Below are 16,362 nucleotides of genomic sequence, written 5' to 3'. Positions count from 1 at the left end.
CAGTATCTGCCACATGAAAAGTCCTCCTGGATGTCATTTACTGTCACTGTTAGCATCCCCTCACATGCTAAGAGTTATGTGACTTTCTGGATGTATGCCTGGCAAGGTCCTTATATGATCAGAGCTAGTACCACACAAGAACTTCTTTTACAGGTGGTCCAGCCTACTTCCTTACCTTCTTAAGTATACACCAGACTTGTCTTGATGAAGATGCTTATTCTCATTAGTTCCTAATTCTACTTGGAGAAGTCAGAGAGGTAAAGTCAGCACTTGGGGCTGAGGGATGCAGGGAAGGAAATGAAGAATTAGGTTTCATGGTTGCTGTTAGAATACTTTTGAATGGTTTCTGTCCTTTTTATTAACAGTATGCCACCAGGATGCACATTCAACTTTCCTTTTGCTTTCAAACTTGACAAATCCAGCTAGGGCAGGAGAACAGAGCACATGGAAATAATTGCAAGAGGAAAAGAAGGATTCTATTCTCTTTGAAACACCACAAGTCCATAAAATGGAAGCTATCTGGCTGCCACCTCTCCTTGCCAGTCTTTCAAAGTGATGGATTCGACTTTTTCATCTACTTTATCAGGGATTTAGTCCTTATCTTGTTTCTCCTTTCCTTGGTGGATCTGAGCTCTGAACTCGCCTTGAAGCCCCTCTGGCAGATTTGAGCTCCCAAGGACTCACCGGAGACTTGATGTCAGATGGAGAACTAGTAAGAGATGCTAAATTATTGAGATGCTAATAAGCTTAGAAAGGAACATTCTCTGCAGTGCGGGGTGGGCAACCTAGGCAGGTTGGTACTTATGAGAGTGTTATTTCATCAGGTGATAAAGATTTCATTGAAGAGTGACAGCAACTGTATATTTATAAAGTACCTTTGAATTTAAGGGCATAAACATGTCTCTTAAAATATCAGTCTTTTTTTCTGCTTTACTGAAAAGTTTGGGGCTTGCTGAGAATGAAAATTTCCCAAGGTCTCATAAAATCAGTACCAGAGAGGAGAGTCCATGTTATTGGAGAAGAGAATTCAGTGAGATCCACCTGTCTGCTTGATTTTCAACCATTGTCTTAGTGTGCGTATAAATGTTTCAAAGGCTCTTTCATGATGAGCATGAGCGCTTAGCACAGACCAAGCAAACTGTGTGGCTATAGAATATGGTATGACTATGACATACATCAAGTCAGGACTGTAGGGCTATCCATCTCAACCAAAATAAGGAATGTAGACAGAGTTACATCAAGGAGAAAGGTACCAGGCTACCATTTTTGTCCACATTGTCAAGAAAAACGAAAAAGACAATATGATTAACAGCTACATGTAGCTGAGTCTAAGGTAAAGATATTATTAACTCTTTCCAGAAGTGTTCCTTTCCCACATTCCTCCATGCCCTTGTCTACTTCACTCCCCTCTCCTCCCCTCTTCTCTTGAAGAGAGACTCTGCCATGTGATAGCTCATGTTAAAGGGATAGAACAAGTGACAGTAATTTTATTTATTTAATAAAGTTTACTTATTTTTGAGGGAGACAGAAACAATGTGAGTGGAGTAGGGGCAGAGAGAGAGAATCCCAAGCAGGTTCCATGCCTCCAGCACAGAGCCTGATGTGGGGCTTGAACTCACAAAACTGTGAGATCATGACCTGAGCCGAAACCAAGAGTTCGACGCTTAACTGACTGAGCCACCCAGACGCCCCATAAGTGAGAGTAATTCTAATGATGTGTTACACTTGTCCTAAAATTTCAACTGACGCATTTGCTGCCTTATGGCAAACAGTGAGTAATCTTTAAATTTCAGGCACTGTGTATTACAAGCCTATTAGGAACAAATCAGGTTATATATTAAAAAGTAATAACAAAGCATAGTACTGAGAGCCAGGAGACATGTGCTCCAAGTTTGGTCGTACCAGCGACTAGATCCGTGACCCTAGGTGAGGCATGTCAATCTCCTCTGCTAGGTCTTCTCATTTCTGAGATGATAATTGGCCTGCATGATACCTATAGATCTTTTCAGCTCTGACACTGTCACAAGAAATAGACTTCATAGATTGCACAGATATATAGGCTTGGCCCCTAGTACTGCTATGCAAATAGGCTTCCTTTTCTTTATTGTATCAACTTTCTTTCTTTCTTTTTCTTTCTTTCTTTCTTTCTTTCTTTCTTTCTTTCTTTCTTTCTTTCTCTTTCCTTCCTTCCTTCCTTCTTTCTCTCTCTCTCTTTCTTTCTCTCTTTTTTTTTTTTTTTTTTTTGCAGTAACCCCCTTTGTTTCTTCAAGGACTCAGGGTCCTTCTCTCAATCAGAATTTGATTCTGGGAAGGGCAGGGCTAATCAATAACATGTCCGTGTAAAGTTAAGTCCATGTAGTCCTTATTCAAAGCCATATGAACCTTTAGTCTGAAATCTCCCTGAGTCCTGTGGCTTCTACCTCCAGAACAGATCACAAATCAAGACCTGTCAGTTCACGATTTAAGCACCTTCGTTTTGCTGTCATCATCTCTACCTGGACATTGCTACAGACTCACAATAGTTCTCCCTGCCACCACCCTTGGTCACATGGCAGCCTTGGTGCTCGTTATTATTATTGTATTTTTATGTTTATTTATTTATTTTGAAAGAGAGAGAGAAAGAGCGAGAGAGAGTGCACCAATGGTGAAGAGGAAGAGACAGAGGAGGACAGAGGATCTGAAGTGAGCTCTGCAATGACATCAGAGAGCCCAATGTGGGGCTCAAGCTCACGAGCTGTGAGATCATGACCTGAGTTGATGTTGGATGCTTAATTGACTGAGCCACCCAGGCACCCCAGCCTGATGCTCTTTGAAACATCCATGTGGATCATGTAAGTCCCTTGCTTAAATGCCTCCAATGACTTCCCATTGTAATTAGAACAACACTTCAACCATGGCCTACAAACTCCTACAGAATGTGACCATGGCACCTTGATCATCTCTTCAATCTCTTCCCTCTGTTCCTTGGGTCACAAAGACTTTTTTTTTATTTATTTAATTTTTTAGAACACCCCAGGCTCATTCCTGCCTCAGGGAGTTTTCACTTTTTTTCCTCCTCTGCCTAGACCTCTCTTTTGCTTTTATCCTCAGACTGACCTGAGAGGACTTCTGTAACAGCCTCCTTTAGAGACCCCTCAACTGGATCTGGTTAGTCTCTCTCTTCTCTCATTGCAGCTTTGTTTGCTCTCACTAATCACTGCTTTAAATTATCCTATTTATTATTTATTATCTGCCCCACTCGCTAGAATATAAGCCCAAAGATCTTGCTTCTCTTGACCATCACCCTATTTCTGGTGCATATGTAAGTGGCCAGTATGAAGTATGTCTTCAATGAATGTGTGATGAAAGAGGAAGGAAGGGATCATAGAAGAGCAAAGATAAAGGGGGGGGTGCATGGATGGCTCATTTGGTTGAGCATCCCACTCTTGATTTTGGCTCAGGTCATGATCCCGAGGTGATGGGATCAAGCCCCACTCTTGATTTTGGCTCAGGTCACAATCCCAACGTTGTAGGATAGAGCCCTGTGTTGGGCTCGGGACTGAGCATGAAGCCAACTTAAGATTCTCTCTTCCCTTCCCTCTGCTCCTCTCCCCAGGTGCTAGCTCTTGTTCTCTCTCACTCTAAAATTAAAAAAAAAAAAAAAAAGAAAAAAGAAAACAAATTTTGTTAGTTTGGATTAAATGAAGAGAGTACTCTGGATTAAAAGATCTCTCCTAAATGTGGGTTATTGATCACCTTCTATGGGCAAACTATGGTGCCACTTGCTTTATACTTAGTAATGGCACCCTTTGGATACACTTGTAGGTGAGAGAGAGAAAGAGACAGAGAGTGTGAATGTGTGTAAGTGCGTGTGAGTGTGTGTATGTGTGTGTGAGTGTGTGAGTGTGTGTGTGTGTGTGTGTGTGTGTGTGTGTGTGGCAGGGGTAGGAGGTGAAGGGTAGATATCAACATTGCCCTTGTCTTCTCAGCTTGGCATTTTATCAGACGCTCAGAGACATGCTCTGGCTGTGTGTGCTTCTTTATGAGGCCCATAGCCCTCTCATCATGAAGAGATCACTCCTCTTGAGCTACATTCCTTTCAGATGTGGTTCTGAGAAGACGTGCTGTGATCAAGATCCAAAACAAGTTAGTACCAAAGCTGGAACCATAAACTGGGGCTCCATTTGCCAGTCCATCTAACATGAGCTTATTTGTGGAATATGTTTATGGAATACCTAGTAGGTGCAAGGCATGGAGGTCTTTATTCCTTCTGTCATATTATTTATTTCCTAGTACTGGAGTGTTTCAGTGTGGGCACTTTTAGAAGAGCCTCCTTGGGCCCTCAAACATTACAGATATTTTACCAAATAGGAATATTATAGCCTTTTGGTCTAAGGCTGAAAGGCTGGCTCCAGATTAACAATGGGTTGGTGAAGGACTCCCCCCAGAGCTCGAAGGACACTGCAAGACTGAAGATAGGGAAGAATAACAGAATAACTGTTTATACTCCTTAATCACAGCAGTTTCCTAGAAAGGATGCGATAAGCTCATCCATGTTGAAATAGAGATGGATTGCAAGATTTGGGGAGGATTTGCAATAACAATGTAGGGAGACTCCATTGCCTTAAACCATAAGAATAAAGCTCTAATTTCAAATTTTCGGGTAATAAGAAAATATATATATGTCTTAAGGCTGAGGTGTCTACACAACATTTCTGAAATGATTCTCTGCAGACTGCCATTTCCCTACCAGCTGGATTCAAATCCTGATAATATCACTTATTGATCGTTACTTTTCTTAACCTCCATTTCCTTATCTGTGAAATGGAAATATTATCCGTGAAGTGGAAATGATCACACAGAACTGCTGGAAGAGAAATACATTTAAGGCACCCACAAAAGACAATGGGGAAGACTCTGAACTCAAATAAGTGCCCTGACTGTTGGTGTTGGAGGACTGTGAGCTCAGCCCATAGTGGGGATTTGGGGAAATAAGTTATTTGTATTTTGCCCTTCTTTATTAACAATGTTTACCACACTTCGTCAGCCTTCTAACTGATTCTAGAGGACAACAAACACCGCCCCCCCCCCGGAAATGTCAAAGTATGAGAACAATAATAGTCAATTTTAACAATTACTTTGTTGGCCTTGATATACTCTCTAAATTCTGAGCGGATAGCTATTGTACTTTCTTACCAATTTACATGGCTTTGCTTTTATGAAATGGGGACTCTTCAGTTACCAGTTGCTAAGGAGAAATAACTGGGAAAGTCCCTAGATCTTATATGCCTAAAGGCTCTGGAATGTTGTGGCTTTTGTTTTTCTTAGCCAGAGGGTATGCAAATATTTAACTATGAATCATATGAGCTAGGACTTCCTTATAGTAATAGTGGCAGGCCATGGAGAGCCTTTCTTTTGTCAAAGTCTGGATAATCAGGGGCCTCAGAGGATATTTACTCAACTTCTGATCAGAGTACTTGCTCCTCCTTTTCCGTGGAAGTGCCCTCTGGAAAGTCTCAGCCTCCAGGTTATTTTTTTCTAAGATGCCACTGAGTTTTTTTTAATATTAGAGATTACTGGGCAGTTTTGGTGATTCCAATCCAGGACATTTTTATTTTTTCTATTCTCATTCATTCAACACATTTTTTGAGTACCTTGTCTATGAAGAGAGCTGGAGGAAAAGGCGAAAAAAGACAAACTCCAAACCCTAAAAAGATAAGTCTTTGAGGTCATACAGATGAGTTAAAATAGAAGATTTAAGTACTGTTCTGAAGTATTGGACAGATTCCATGGGCTCAAATGAATAAACGTTAGCTGAGCAGGAACATGATCAGGAGAGGAGATTTAAGAAAGTTCTGGAGAGCAAGTGGCATTTCAGCACAGGAAAGGATGAGCAGAAATCACCAGTGGCACTGTGGTGATAGAAATGTGATTCCAAGCGGAGGGTTGACATAGCTGTATCAAAAAACCAATGGGCCTGTGTGCCTGGAAACACCTTAGGATGGGCACAACATACATTTTGGCCACAAAAGTAGTAGAAAAGCAGGCTGGAAATACAGAGACCAGATCACAAAGCACCCGGTATTTGAGCAATGAACTGTGAAAATACAGAGAGGTGTTTTAGTGATGCTCTAAGGGAGGTCACTTAAGGCAAACATTCCACATGAAAAAAGTGATGTTTTCACCAGTTAAAAAACTAAGGACAATTACATAGCTATGAAAGCATTTATCACACAAGTCTTTTAAATAGTAAGCTCTCCTCATTCATTTAAATCATAATCTCCTTACTAAAATTGTATTTATATAATACTGATTCAGAATCAGACCCATCTTGTAAGTTAAGGAAAACTAGTTTGTTTTTTCTGAAGTCTGACTACTATGCTATCCATATTGTTAAATCCAATAAATATTTATTCAGGAGATCGCACTGTGCCCGGCACAATGTCAGACACACAATGGCTAAAGCAGCAGCCCCTGCATTATTTGCAATGGTCCAGGGCTGAAAACCAAGTTCATGTCACTGGGAATAGCTGAATAATGTTGGTACATCCACACAGAGAGATGAATGTCATGTGGGTGGTGAGAAGAATGAGCTGGGGCTTTGCCAAGTGACTTGGAGAGGTTGCGAAGCGAGAACAGTAACTTACAAAAAATTATGTTTAATATGATCCCATTGTTGAAAAAATTTTCCATTAACATAGGTGAAACACGAGGCCATGAGAGAAGAAAATACATGGGTATTTTTCTTATATTGATTTTTAACAAGTCTTACTGGGACTGGCAACTCTTGGAGGAGAAGGGCAGATAACATCCATGATTAAAAAAAAAAGAAAAAGAAAAAAAAGATGACATGATCTCACTTAATTATATGTCTATGGGTGTGGGCGGGTGGTTCATTAAACAAATGCATGAAAGGATAAAAACCAAAATTCTAATGATGATTATTTCAGGTTCAGCCTAATGGGACTCCAGGTAACCTTTCTTTACTTCAGTATGTTTTAGGGATTTATTTAACGTTTACAATGGGCAAGTATTATTTATATAATAAAAAAAGTTATTTTTCCCATGAGAGGTAAGGGGTGTTCAGAGATGTTCTGAACAGAGATGTTCAGAGTCTAATGAGCCTAACAGAAAAATTAGCAGAAGACAGAAAGGCTGTGTGGCACAGTGGCTAATTGCAAATACTGTGGAGCCAGACCTCCTGAGCTAGAATCCCAGTTCTTCCTAGCTATGAGATCACAGGAAATGTGTTCAACTCTCTATGCATCGGTTTCCTTATCTGTAAATTAGTCAAAATAACAGTACAACCTTCATAGAGTTGTAATGAGGACGAGACAAATTATCACTTAGATTAGTGCCTGGCACATAATAGAAACTAAACAGGTGTTTTTGTTATATGAAATAATAACTGTAATAGAGTAACCCGAGTGCCATGATAAAGTTTCCAAGGGAGATTGTGGACGACTATCAGTCACAGAGAAGTGACTGATTGCATCTGGCGTTGTCAAGCAGGCACTTGGGGAAGTTCTCTAATTAGGATAAATCTGGACCAATGAGGAAGACATTCAACATTGTACTCAGAGAGAGAAAATGGGAAAGGAGGTATCTTGGGAAGAAAAGAAGGCAAATCAATGCCTAACATGAACAAGGGGCTCTTGTGTCTATTTGGGTTTTTTGTTTGTTTGTTTTACCAATAGGATGAAAGACAGCAAGTTGTTCAAATGTAAAGAATGGAATCTAAATGTGTTGGTTGCTCCTTTAGGAGTTATTATGCCTCCCTTCTTTACCCTTTACTGGATTTTTTTTTACTTCCATCATCCTCCTGTCTTATATTTTCATTCCATTTGGCACTATCATCATTCACTGAATAAGCTGATCTAAGATACTGATCGAGGGCATGAACACTTTCTGAGAAGCCCAAATACATGTGTAACTTCCTAAGTCCAATATTCAAGGCTAGGTCATCATGCTTCCATAAGCATACAACATGGACTTGTCCATGATGATTATCTCTTAATCATATACCACCTTCCCTACCCACCTTCCCAATCCACTCCCTAACTCACTACTCACACTTCCTTCCATTACCTCAAAACTTATTCTCATTTTCATGAAAAGATCCCTGGGGCATTTGATTTTGAATAAAGATAAAATCCTTCTTTTTGGAGAGAAATGTGCTTATGAATATTAAATTGTAAAGGGACTTGCAATTTAATAACAAATATTTAATAACAACTTATTGGCTACAGGTTGGTTGGAAAGATGGTGAACAATGGATAGAAAGTAGGAAGAAGAAACGTCTCCCAATGGAGAGATGAAAAGTGGGAAACAGTAGCAACAGAAACTAAAGGGGGAAACTCTCCCACGGAGACTCCTGTAATGACCCAGTTTATGTTTTATTTTTTTTAATATGCCACAAAAAATGCAAAAGAAACTATCATGAAGTGCTCATCTGCCTGAAAAGGAGGACTAACTGAAAGTATAAAACTAGAAGAATAGGGGCGCCTGGGTGGCTCAGTCGGTTAAGCGGCCGGCTTCGGCTCAGGTCACGATCTCGCGGTCTGTGAGTTCAAGCCCCGCGTCGGGCTCTGTGCTGACCGCTCAGAGCCTGGAGCCTGTTTCAGAGTCTGTGTCTCCCTCTCTCTCTGACCCTCCCCCATTCATGCTCTGTCTCTCTCTGTCTCAAAAATAAATAAACGTTAAAAAAAAAATTAAAAAAAAAAAAACAAAAAAAACTAGAAGAATAAAAGCCTTTTTCCTCAATGGATATGAAAGTGTAGAAAATCTATCTGGATCTCTAGATGAAGGGAGAAATAGTATACCCAGAGCGAATGTATTTCAGGGGTAGTTGGATATAAAAATACCCTGATTTTAGTGACTGTACAATACGTTAACATCACAGAATGTAACGCTGAAAATAATGCTGGTTATCATAGTGGGTGCCAGGGTACGTGGCTCTGATCTGGCCTTCAGAGGCTCTCATTTCCTAAACTGCTGGAAATGTTCCCTGATGACAACTCATAGCTGACTCCTTCCCCAGGACCTGCCCTCTGTTGAAAAGAGTCTTCTTGCCACACCTTTTCCTGGGGGACAGCCTCAAAGACTTGACAAAGTGACATACGGATATCTAAAGACTAACATTATAAGCTCCCCACCGTGTAGCTCTCCACAACTCCAAAGACCATCCCAACTCCGGAGCTGGTAGGGCAGCTGAGAACTCTCTTGCAAATGAATTCATCTGCCCTCTGCCACCCCCACTCCCTCCCAGGTGTTCCTCGGAGCACCCCAATAAACTCACTCACCTCAGATCTCTTTCCCTCAGAGTCTGTCTCCAAAACAACCTGATATAAGGCAACTGTCTAGACCCTATCATTGTTTATTCACAAAAACTCAAGTCTCTGAAAGGCTCAGTGATTTGTCCAAGGTAGAGCAGCTGTTAAGTAATGGATTTGGGAATAGAATATTGACTCCTGGTCCAGTTAAGGGCTCTGTCCACCTGGAATATTGACCCTGACAGCAAAGACCTAGAAAATAATCCCTAAAGGCTGTAGCTTTGTCCTATGTCACCCATTTTATTTCCATAAAGTGTAGTTCTAAATCGACCCGAAATATTTTAGTGTCTTTCATACTACTTACCTGAAAATTTTTTTGTTTTTTGTTTTTGTTTTCTGTTTCCTTTTAATTGGAAATGTGAAAGATGGGGAGGCTCATCTAAGCAGGGTTATGCTCCTAAGATAATAATTCCCAGGAGGGACTCCACAACAGCAGCGGCAAACCGGAAATGAGTGCCATCATCTAGAGTTGTTTGTTTACTGCACCAATGGGTCAATGACTCATTCAAGTGATCTGTTTTCCATTATTTTTAGTGTTTTGTTTTTGGTTTTTTGTTTTGTTTTTGTTTGTTTGTTTGTTTGAGAGCACAAACTGGGGAGGGGCAGAGAGAGGGTGAGAGAGAGAGAATCCCAAGCAGGCTCTGCACTGTCAGCACAGAGCCCGATGTGAGGCTTGAACCCAAGAACTGTGAGATCATGACCGGAGCTGAAACCAAGAGTTAGATACCCAACTGACTGAGCCACCCAGGCACACTTTCCATTTTTTAAAAATACTTTTGTATTTTAAAATACTTTTATATCAGTATCCATGCTTCTGCATGGACACTAACATATACCCAGACCTGTGACAGAACTGTTATCTAGGATATGATTCATATTTTTGAATCTCATCCCTCGAGGTCTCAGTTTTATCACAAAATCATTTTGATATTGAGGCAGATCAGTGTGAGAATAATCAGTGACAATCTGCAGATGCCAAGGATTTCACCAAGTCATAAGCTGCTTCTTCTATGTCACAGTAAACACATTCAATCTTCCTCCAAGTTCAGCAACAGGCAGTGAACCCAAGGCCAAACAACCAAGAGGAATTCATCATTCCATGATGATTGACTAGACTTTTCCCATTGCTTGGACCTTTACTGTATTCCGTGCACTGTGTAGATCTAGGCTTGCCTCACCTCTCCTCCAGAACCCAATGAAGGAGTCACTCCAGGAACCCTGCTGACACTCCTCCAGGACATCACATTACGCTAAAAAGTACCCGGCGGTTTTGCACATTCAGCTTTTGTGATGGTTCTGCTTTTGCTGTCCATACTCTCCAGGGATGGGGGGCTTTTTACAAAATGTATTTAAGATGGAACAACCTGAGGGGTGCCTGGGTGGCTCAGTCGGTTAAGTGTGCAACTTCAGCTCAGGTCATGATCTCATGGTTCATGGGTTTGAGCCCCGTGTCGGGCTTTGTGCTGACAGCTCGGGTCTGGAGCCTGGAGCCTGCTTCAGGATCTGTGTCTCCCTCTCTCTCTGCCCCTCCCCTGCTCGTGCTCTGTCTGTCTCTGTCTCGCAAAAATAAATAAAAACATTAAAAAATTAAAAAAAATAAAATGAAACAACCTGACATCATTGTAAACAACCTGTGGCTGGATGCCACATAGACATTTGTATCTATAAAAAGTAAAGTAATCTGGACCTAAGTGTAGGCACAGTTTTCTTTTTCCAGAAAACCAAGTGACTTTAAATTAGGGCATAAAACAGAGTATTTTCTTTATTATACTACATATTATTATTATTTTTAAATATTTGACAAGACATAACAAATTCGAACTACCATATCCTCCTCAAGTGACTCGTGAAGGCAGCCTGCTGACTCTGAGTGACATTCTGATCCAAATAATTGCCTTGCAAAAGCATTTGCAGGGGCACATTCACCACAGCAGCCATTCAAAGCCCTTCAAAAAACACCAAGTCACAGACTTACACAAACCTCAGTAAGGTAAATGGGTGGCCAATACTATTGTCTCCACTCTACCTAAGGGGACAACCATGTTCTCAATCTGGAACATTCTATTTTTATGCAATACTCCTTTCTGCTGACAAGTCATTTTGTGCTCAAGAAGGTCTACAACAATAGCTTTATCCTTTTACCTTAGAGATTTGAAGAGAGGTAATTGATTCCAAATACCCCACATATTTCAGGGGTGCCTGGGTGGCTCAGTCAGCTAAGCATCCAACTTTGGCTCAGGTCACTGTCTCAGGGTCCATGAATTTGAGCCCTGCATGAGGCTCTGTGACAACAGCTCGGAGCCTGGAGCCTGCCTTGTTCTGTGTCTCCCTCTCTCTGTGTGCCCCTCCCCTGCTCACACTCTGTCTCTCTCTCTCTCAAAAAAAATCCCACATATTTTACCCTCAATTCAGGTTTCTAATCACAAGAGATTGAGGCCTTTTTTTTCCCTTCCAAATTCCCAGGCAGATTGGAAGCCCTGCCTACTGCATTACTGACACTCGCCTGGCTTCTGTCTGCTTCCCATCCATAACAGGGAGCTCATCGCCTCATAAGGCTGTTTGCCCCATCTCTACGATGTTTTTAACTGTCAGAACGGGCTTCACTACAGTGACCTGAAATCTGTCTTTCAGATTTATTTCACTTGTTTTGCCTTCTAGAAAGACAGATTTTGAGGAAGCTCTTCACATATTTGAAAGCATTTCTCTACTCCTCTATCCAAGTTCAACTTCCTTGGAAGATCCAACTATAATATATAGGGATGGTTTCCAGACCCTCGGTAACCTACTCATCCCTTCTGAGTGGGATACTAAGTGTCAGGCTTTCCCTGAATATATGTTACCCTATGTTGAAACCAGTATTTATGACACAGTCAAAGCAGAAAAAAACACAGAGAGACTATCACTCGCCCCGGCAGAAACATGCCAAGAACGGAGATGTTAAAGCAGTGTGACTGCTTTTTTTTTTCTTTGCTGTCTTTAAAACAAAACAAAACAAAACAAAACAAAACAAAACAAAAAAAAAACAAACAGAAAACACATGCAGTTCTAGAAGTCAGAAACTTCTGCCCTGTTACTACATAGCATCTGGGCATAATGATGCCGTACAAGTCAATGCTGTTAGCATCTGGAAGAAAACTTGGATCACCGCCTCGCAGCTCCTAGGTTGCATCACTTTCTTTCCTCTCTGGTCTGACTCAGGTTCAAAGGAGCAGGAACCGGGAGGAACCCTTTGTCTTTCATCTCTGTGCCAGCACCGTACTGCTCTCAGGAGCTGAATCCTCCGGAATAGGACAGGCAGTCAGGGACGTTTCGGTCCAGCGCATAGCTGGAGGACTTCTATCTGACTCATTATTTTATTCCATTGACTAGCAGAATACCCAAGACCTCTTTATGAGGCTCTCCATCTGTTGAAAGCAAAATCTTAGCACATTTTAGGGCTGTTGAGATTTCAAATATTTGTCTCGTTGCCAGAGTTGTCTTGAAATCAATAATATTGCTTGAACATGATTTTTTTTTAAATTTAATTTAAAAATTTCTGATTTAAACAATTTCTGATTTATGTGCAGAGTTCCCTATAACGCGGTGATATGACTTTACCATTTATCTCTGCCGAGCTTTAAGAGTATAATCTTCATTTTAACTCTGTTTCTTACATACTTTTTAAAATCCAATTTTAGGACCCACGGGTCTGACTTGGCTATAGTAAAAAGTATACATCAGGGCAAGTAGTCCCTCACTGTTTTATCTAAATCTCTGATACCTTAAGAGCAGAGAAAACACCAGTTGGACAAAATTATTCCTGGACTTACTAGAGACCTATGGATGAATTATGTACGAGTGACCAGAATCTCAGCTGGAACAGGAATATGGCACAGGCTTGGGCTATCAGTGATATCTTGTGGAAACAGATGCTCTGAATAGAGTAGGTATTGAGTAATGTTTAAGATCATAGAGGTGAAAGAAACCTTTGATGTCACCTAATTCAGCTCCTTTATTGATTATTTTTAAAAATATTTTCTTTGGGGTGCCTGGGTGTCTCATTTGGTTGAGAATCTGACTCTTGATTTATACTTAATGGTCATGATTCCAGGGTGGTAGGATCGAGCCCCAAATCGGGCTCCACACTGAGCATAGAGTCTGCTTAAGATTCTCTCCCTTTCTCCTCCTCCACCCCTTTCCCCTACTCACACTCGTTCTTTCTCTAAAACTAAAAAGCAAATAAATAAATACACAAATAAAATATTTTCCTTAAATTGAGGCCCAGTGAAATTAAATAATTTATTCAAAGTTATACATCTAGGTGATAGCTGGTTGAGGACTCTAATCTACATCTCCTGATATCTATACCATCACTCTCTTTCCTTTAACAGCTGCTGCTGATTATGGCTTTATTTACCTGACCTTTTACAAGTGTAAAAAGCCTGGCAGAACTTTGCAATAAAGGCTTAGTCTTGCTTGGCTCCCTAGAAGATGATTCAAGTCCTTAAGCCTCCTTTTTAAGTCTTGAATTTCCTTCTTTGTGGAATCAAAGTTGTCCATGGCTCCTTATACCACAACATACCAAATAATAATGGGGATTGATGTAATGATGATGACAATAAAAAGAATATTTAAAAAGCATTTAGAACAACGTTTGGCTTCAAAGCCGTCAATTAATATTAAGTATTATAATCTGGTTTAAACATTGAGACAACCTTATGAAATACATAATATTATCATCCCCCACTTTACCAGTTGGCATTCGTGAGGCACAGAGAGATTTATGTAGCTTTCTCAAGGGCTTACAACTCATAAGAAGCAGCTTTCTCACTGAACCAAGGGGCTGCATTCTTAGCTGCTACATTCGCACTACCAAAAACAAGACAGTATTCTGAAAATTTTAATAAATCATGACTAGGAAGAAATAAGTGTCCTTGGGATGGAGAAGTATTTACAGATAATTTTTCAGATTTTTTATTTGCCTTTTCTGGCTCATTCAACTGCAGGGTAGAGTCCCCAGAGTGAATCATATTTACGCTGCAACCACAGATAATCAAAGTACCCTCCCATCAAAGTTTGGTGCTGGGAAGAAATATTTGCTTCCCAGAATCCCAGCTCCACATCTCAGCTTGTTTCGAAGATGCCTTCCCCATTAGTGGGAAGCCTCCACCCATTCCCTCTGCTACACACCTACATCCCAAAGCGGGCTTCCAAGGCAGAAAAGCTGAATTCCCGGTACTCAAAAGCAAGCCCAAGCAAGACACCTCTCCACTCAACACTTAAAATTCTCTATCAAGCAAGATGGTTTCAAGGAATAGAGGAAGCAAATCCCTAACCAGTGACTTGCCTCCTGCACCGTTTGGAGACCCCCCTGCTTACGGGGCATAAGCCTGCTTTCGGCAGTAAGGACCATCAGAGATGAGGCAGTGTGCTTTCCCTGCCATCCGTCACAGAGGTCTGAAGACAACTCGACAGTAAATATGGGCGGACTTTGCATTCAGGGTGCCTGAACGTGCCAGAGCCTGGCTGAATAACAACAGGAACAGTTTAGGTTGGAAGATTCGCTAGGGACCTTTGACAAAACCTCCTGAAGAGTGATGTTTCAGGGTGTTCATCCTGTCATTGCCCAACACTTGGCCGCTTTACCTTTTGATTAGCTTTCCCCTGACACCGTTGCTGCGAGAGGCAGATGGAGAAGAAAGTGGTAAAGACTGGCCACGCAAACACCTTGAGAATCAGCAACAACTGAAATTACGACAACATTATTCTAAGGTGGGCTTTGTTTCTGATCTCATGCTGGGCTTCTTAAAGCCCAGCCACTTAGCTCATTTGGAGGTATCTCTATAATAGAAGTCATCCACCGACCATCTGTGCTTGTAGCTATGACAGCAGTCTTAGGCTCCTCAGGATTAGCCCAGATCTGGAACCCCTCCTCTAGATAAAGTCAAAATCCTAGAGTTGAGAGCCAAAGAGGAGGAAAAAAAGACGAAATGAATCAAATTCCCAAAACTTAGTAAAAAAGAGGGGAAAAATGGCTTTCTTGCCTTCAAGGCAGAGGCAAAGGAGCAATCTGCCCGTTGATAACCTATGACTCAGCCTTTTATCACTCAGAGCTCACAATTCTCAAATCCCTGTGGGATGGATGCTGCTTCTGTTCCAAAGGAATGCCCTCCCAGGGACGTGGCTTCTGGAAGGGATGGGTGGGCCAGCCCTGTCTCTGCACCGCTGCATACTATGGCTGCTTTTTCCTGACTATTATTTTCCACCCTATAGGTTCTAAATTCAACTCTTTTCTTTCTTTTTTTTCCAAAAGAAGCAAAGGGAAGCCCTTTGATACCCATGTTGGTATCAACAGGAAACCTGGAGGAAAAAAAAAGGGGGGGGGGGGAGGAATCAAAGAGGAAAGCAAAATACACATGACTAAGAATAGGAATTTCAAGTACATAGCCTTTGGAAAGGAAAATTAAACTTCTGTGAGTTACTAGGATTGGAGAGAAGGTGGGGTTCAGGGTAGGGTGTGGAGTAGAAAGAGGGAAGGGAGGAGGGACCCTCTCTGCATAGGAACCAGAGGTGACCTCATATACTATTTTATGTGGCTTTTTAAAAAGCACTTGGCAAAACCCAACACATCTCATAATTACCTTACTCTCACGAAAGGTTATTAAGGAAAATGTACTGAAGGGCTCTGCTTAGCTGGAGTCTGGTATGGCTCTCGTTCTCAGGCTTCTCGTCTCTATGCTTTAGTCCTGCTTGGATACTGAGGTGGTGCCCAAACCCGGCAGTGTCTTCAGTGTCTAAGAATAGTACACATTCCTGCAAAGTCCTTCATCCACTACTGCTATGTAGATATATGAAAACAGCGAGAATGGGTACTATAGAGCACAATACCTGTTATATAGGAAAAAATGTACTCTGAATGCATCAAATGAGGCTCCAGTTGACCATCTGCTCCGTCTTCTATAACCTAAAACTGTTTACTAAAGGAAACGTATCATTCAGGATATTCCTTCTTTCCTGAGCTGCCCTAGGATCGGGCCCAACAACCAGAAGAGCCTAGAGAGAAGAAGCCAGC

The 16,362-nt window shown here is 41.3% G+C and overlaps 1 protein-coding gene across 2 annotated transcripts in view; it reads right to left on the bottom strand.

Moving 5' to 3' along the window:
* NRG1 (neuregulin 1) overlaps positions 1 to 16,362 on the bottom strand; it is a 1,106,314-nt gene that overhangs the window by 404,079 nt on the left and 685,873 nt on the right. The window lies entirely within an intron of this gene.

Source organism: Panthera leo, chromosome B1, assembly GCF_018350215.1.
Source record: "Panthera leo isolate Ple1 chromosome B1, P.leo_Ple1_pat1.1, whole genome shotgun sequence".
In the NCBI taxonomy this organism is placed as follows: domain Eukaryota; kingdom Metazoa; phylum Chordata; class Mammalia; order Carnivora; family Felidae; genus Panthera; species Panthera leo.
Note: the sequence above shows the minus strand (reverse complement) of the source record. Positions and strands in the feature narration are given on the sequence as shown.